Source organism: Sander vitreus, chromosome 10, assembly GCF_031162955.1.
Source record: "Sander vitreus isolate 19-12246 chromosome 10, sanVit1, whole genome shotgun sequence".
Lineage (NCBI taxonomy): Eukaryota > Metazoa > Chordata > Actinopteri > Perciformes > Percidae > Sander > Sander vitreus.
In genome coordinates this window covers 26,566,359-26,572,358 of record NC_135864.1, presented here as the reverse complement: position 1 = coordinate 26,572,358, position 6,000 = coordinate 26,566,359, and positions in this window count along the sequence as shown.

Genomic DNA, 6,000 nt, shown 5'->3' with positions numbered 1-6,000 from the left:
AGGATATTATTCCTCGCTTTTAAAAGGTATAGTGTTATGTTTGGCAATGATACTTAATACAGGAAACATGTGGATGCACATTATTTTTATTTATTCTTCAGGTTTTCGTTTCTCTTTTAAAGTGTCGTTAATGGCCATAGTGAACGATTTATTTCTGACATTGACCGACATATTTCGGCTTGTTTTTCCAGCCCCTCTGCTGTCAGGAGACAGGGTCGGGGTGGTGGTCCAGCACGGGGGGACGGAGGACACGCGCTCTCCCTCACAGCTGTTGCCTGGCTCTGACTCATGAATAAAACAGTAAAAGTAAAATAAAATACACTGCATAAACTCCGCTACTGTGTGTTTATTTAAATATAGGTACACCATGTAGGCCTAAGAGATTGCAATATAAGCCTGTATATTACTATTAGGACTATAGTGTCAAGGATGTATAAATTAAATAAACTTCAGCTGGAGTCTGATTTACCATGGCAACACTGTTAACTGCATCAGTTATCTCTTTCCATTCCCCATTCTTTCTACTGCCTTTAATACCAGTTTTCAGGCTGCCAAATCTACAAATGTAGGTGCAAATGAACCTGAGATATCAGGGTTTCAATCCCCACCTCTGAAAAGTGCCGCTTCTTAGCTTCTTATTACGTCTCTCCATGTCGTAAATTGTAGGGGCGAGGCCTCAAAACCGAGAATATATTGGGGCGTGATATTTAAATTACGCTCTGATTGGTGTGATACGAACGTTTCATGAATCACGTCGTAAGATGATTTCTGCGCTCATATCTGCGCTGGTTTCTACGTTAGGTTGATAAATGAGGGCCATTGAGAGTAACTCTGACATCAATGTCTTCATCTATCGGTTTGTGTCATCTTGTAGTCATTCACTGCCTTTGAAAAGAAGATGTGGTATTCCCAGGAGGTAGTAATAGTAATTTTTACTGTATGCTGTACACATTTAAGTGAAGATGATGACAAGAAGGATCAAAGCATTTTACACTTCAGAAGCATTCTGAAAACAATGAAGAACATCTAGAATACCTTTTTTTGTCTTCCTTTGATGTACTGTAATGTGCTAAACAGTGTGTGTGTGTGTGTGTGTGTGTGTGTGTGTGTGTGTGTGTGTGTGTGTGTGTGTGTGTGTGTGTGTGTGTGTGTGGGTGTGTGTGTGTGGGTGTGTGCGCGCTTGCATATGTAAGAACATAAATATGTTCCACTAGAAGGCATAGAAAAATGCTTTTCAAATTTGTTTCATTCATTCCCCCCTATTTCCAGTCAGCTGTTTCCCTCTATTTCCAGTCAGCTGTTTCCCCCTATTTCCAGTTGCTGATACAGATAGTGGCATCAACCTTCTTAACTAACCCCCAAATTCCCCAGGCGCATGTGCGCTGCATTCCGCAGCAATAGCCGGCACTCAAGACAATGCTTGTTATTCTACCAGCCACGATGCAGAAGCGGCTTACCGCTAAGCCACAGAAGACATTATACAACAGTTGACAGGCTGAGTAGTATTCCTCTTGATAAACTTCATAATAAGAAAACAACTTTTTTTTCTTGAGGCCCATAACGTTTGAAACTAACTGTTTAAAGACAACAGTGGCACATTTAGATGAGCATATGTACAGTCTCATCAACATTAGTTAATATGTTAGAGCCATACATACAAAACCTAAATCAATATACTATAGAGCACATTAATGACATCAACAAGAGAGCCAGCCAGGCTTTTATGAGATGTGCTGCATTTTTGGATATGAAGCTGTATTGTGATTTGTGCTGATGTCCATCATCCTTGTCTCTTATTGTAAGAAAACAGAAACATGGATGTGGATCAAAGTAATTTGCAACAAACAATTAACTGTTTGCAGTACATTGGTTGCTACGGTTGCTGCCGTAGGGTGCTTGTTAGTGTTATACATTGTATTGCAAAGCACTGCAAAGAAAATAACACTGGGATCCAGGTTACGATCAAAACAGAGAGGCAGCCATTCCCAGGATACTGATCAAAACTTTGAAAAAACATATCTCAACTTCACACCTCACATACTGATTTGAACATTTTTTACAGACAAAAACGGTGAGACCTGAATCATAAAGCATCGTGGAGCTGGCCAAAAGAATAAAATAGTGTGCAGGCAATAATCAAACTCAATGCGGCTTAACCTTACTGCACATATTATGACAACAATTTTCATTGTTGTCAGACAACATAGTATTTCAACTTAGCATGTTTCCTTAATATCTGATGACACATTGTGGTCATTTTTTGATTAAATACAGTAACAGTAACAGATACTTTCAGACTTTTACTCAAGTAATGTTCTGAAAAGGTGACTTTAACTTCTACCAAAGTCATTTTCTGGTAAGATATTTGTACTTTTCCTCAAGTATTGCTTTCAAGTACTTTATACAAGACTGCTGCCATCACAAGTGTTGTTGCACTACTGCAGTAACTTGCTGAGATCAGTGGGTCTTAGCCAACAGCGAGTCAGCTCTGATATGGGCTTCAAGAGCACATCATGCCCAGAATGTGATTGGGGATCAGTTTCTGTGGATGAACCACTCTGGGTAGATGGATTAATGGTTGTAAACATGTTTTATTTGGAATCTTTAAATCTATTGATGACATTAACTTATTAACTTATTTTTACTCTTGCTCTGATCACTCACTGCAGTGGTAGAAAAGACTTCTGGCACAATAGCATTTATATTTTATATTGGTATCATTTCATAAATCTAGTTTTTGCTGTTAGTTTAAAAGATTTAGCAAGCCTTCAAAAATCCTGCGAAAATGTGTTTTCAAATTGACCGAGCACAGCACTGAGACCAATTTGTTCTGTTGAAGTGTTCTGTTGAAGTGTTTATGTCTGTCTGCTTGTCAAATGTGGACTGTCAGACAGAGTGAGGGGAATAGTGAAACATGCTCTGCTTCAGATAAGGTGTGAAAAAGAGAGTTTAAAAACAGAAAGATGGAAAGTTGATCCATCCCTTTTAAAGAGCCGTTTTATTCAAGAGTGTGTTCTTTTCTGTCTGTTACTTAACTTGAAAAAAAGCTAGCTGTATTAACTCCCTATCTCTGCCTACATATTGCATAACAGTAATATAACTAGGATGCTTAGAGACAATCAGATGTAAGGCAGAAAGATGGGGTGGGAGAACCTAAATGGTTAGATAAAACTGGGGAATTGTATGAAATCTCTTGGACTTGTTGCTTTTAAGACAAAGGGCCCTACTTTAACAATCTAAGCGCACGGCGTGAAGCGTATGGCGCAGGTGCGTTTAGGTATCCACTTTTGCTAGTTTGACGTCAGAAAAAAGGGTCCGTGCACCGGGCGCATGGTTCAAAAGGGTTGTACTTAGTGTCGTCATTAATTCATAGGTGTGTTTTGGGCGTAACATGCAATAAACCAATCAGAGTGTCATCTCCCATTCCTTTTAAAAGCCAGTCGCGTTTGTACCTTGGCACATTGCTATTATGATGGAGGATTTGCATCGTAATATTTTTATTTGTAATCTTTTGCATGTTTGTGTGCTACTGCGCTTCCCTTGTGTGTGTGTGTAACACGCATAGTGTGCGTGCGCTGTGCATAAGCCTAGGCGCATTTTACTAATTTGCTGTTAAAAGAACAATGAAATGCTGCGCTATTGACTTTAGATCAGGTTTTTGTTGGTCAATGGCGCGATCACTTCCCGCTGCCTCAAGATAGCAATATGCCAAGAATTCACCTGAACACACCTCCCTGTAAGACCAGCACGCCCATGGGCGCAAAGATGGGCACAGGTGCATTTGCTATTTAAACGATGCGAGCGCTGGACGTGAAATTTACAACTGCGTCGGTCTTAAACTAGCAAAGACACTTGCGTCGGGCTTTGCGCTGCGCCGTGCCGGGTGCAAGATAGGGCCCAAAGAGTCCAAGCAAGAAACAAACATGTCCCCTGGTGAGTATGGTGCTTTTACTTCTGGCTTTACCTTTGGAGCGGCAACAGCACAGACCGTGGGGACTTAGCTTGGGAACTGGAGGGTCGCAGGTTTAAGTGCCCAATACAAACCAAGAACGAAGTATGGACTGGTAGCTGGAGAGGTGCCAGTTCACCTCCTGGGCACTTCTTCTTTGTGATAAAACCATTGAAACGTTGATCTTTAAAAAATATATAGCGAACCGTGTAACAGTAGCACAAGTAGAGGAGAGTCAAAAAGTCTGCTATCTCAGTAATAATAGCACAACAATACAGTTATTTGCTAACATTAGCCAGCTTTGCAGCTGTAGCAACACAACCTTAAAGTGTATTGAATTGAGCAAATAGGGTATTGAATTGAGCAAAGTTGTGTTTTGTTTCATTTGAAAGTTACATAGTTAAAAATAACAGTTTTTATTAAGTTTTTGTTAAATTGTAATTTATTGCTAAGTAACCCTTTATTAGGGTTATTTAGCAATTAAATAGGGCAGCATAACAAGCTGCAAACGGTGGTCATTTGTCTGGTTGCCATTTTACTCTTTACGAGTTATTTAAACTACAAGGGCCTATCTATGAAATTAGAAGTAAAGTTATTTTCTTGCTGACTGCGTGAGCCCCACAGTGGTCTCAGTACAGAAGAAACTGCAGATGAGGACTCCATGAACAATCCAGAGACTGTTGATATTCACTCCGTGCAGATGTGTTTGTAACCGAACCGAGCTGCCCCGGATACATTAGCTGACCACAGGCGATAGTCAGTCGAATAGACAACTGAATCTAAGTTTCATATGACTCTCTTTTTATACAGCATTTTGGGCGGTTGTCAGTTTAACATATTTTACAATTACCTAACGTTCGTTACATCTTTAGATGGACCTGAACTGATGATATTTTTACTTCTAACAGTCCTCTCATCTTCCTTTTCTTTGAGTACATCTAGGTCATTGTGACCCAGTGACAGTTCTTTGTCGGCTAATTACTAACGTACATGCTAGTCAACAGATGGTGTACTTAAAATGATTTCACTTTATTTCATCCTGGAGGGTATGGGTGCTCACATGTCCTTATTTCCCACACCAGTCATATCAAACAATTATATTTCTACCTGAGTGTTTCACTTATTAAATATATTAGCTTTAGCATGGCCTAATTAGTAGCATAGAAGACACTATACATCAAAACATCTTAAAGGTCCAATGTTTTAGGAATTTCTCCCATCTAGCGTTGAGATCACATATCGCAATCAACTCTCTCGCGCCACGCAGTTCAAAGTACGTATTACAGCTACGGTAGCCTTCACTCTTTTTTTCTGATGATGCCGGTCTCTTGTTCTTTTCAATATCCTTTTTCTTTTTCTGGGCGAAGAAGAAGACTCCTGTTCCTGAAATTTGGATTTTGAATATGTGTGGTCCTCCTTGTTTCCTTCTTCAAACTTGCCGGGGCCGGGAAGCTACAATACCCATTAGCAGCAATAGCAGCACCTGTGAGTTTATCATGTGACAGCGAAAACGCGAAAGGCGGAGCAGTATGTCCTGTATGTCCCTTACCGGCTAACGTATTTCAAGATGGCGCATGAATATGGAGCGTCTACCCCAGTTCATGCGAATGCAAATGTAAAATTTCAAGCCAAAAGGAATACTTGGAATTGATGGTGGTGGTAAATATTCTTGAAAAAGTACAAGTTTGTGAACTGGCAACACAGATTTTGATAATGAACAACTAAACACGCTACACACTGGACCTTTATTCATTTCAGTGTCACTGTTCATGTTACTTTGGAACACAGCAATGCACAAGTGAGTTTTTATAGTTTTATACAGATCATAATACTATCTCAGCTATGCTTCAAAGAGAAAACTCCTCCACTCACTGACAGGAAACATCTTACTAGGCTAACTTCCCTACGTTAGTTCCCTCACATGTCTCTTGTTTAAACTAAAGATAGCTCTCAACCTGCACTTCCTGTCTCTTTGACAGAGAGTGAAAAGTCTCCTCTCTGAGACTGCTGGGCCTAAATTGTGCTTAAACATGATACACCAACTTAAAACA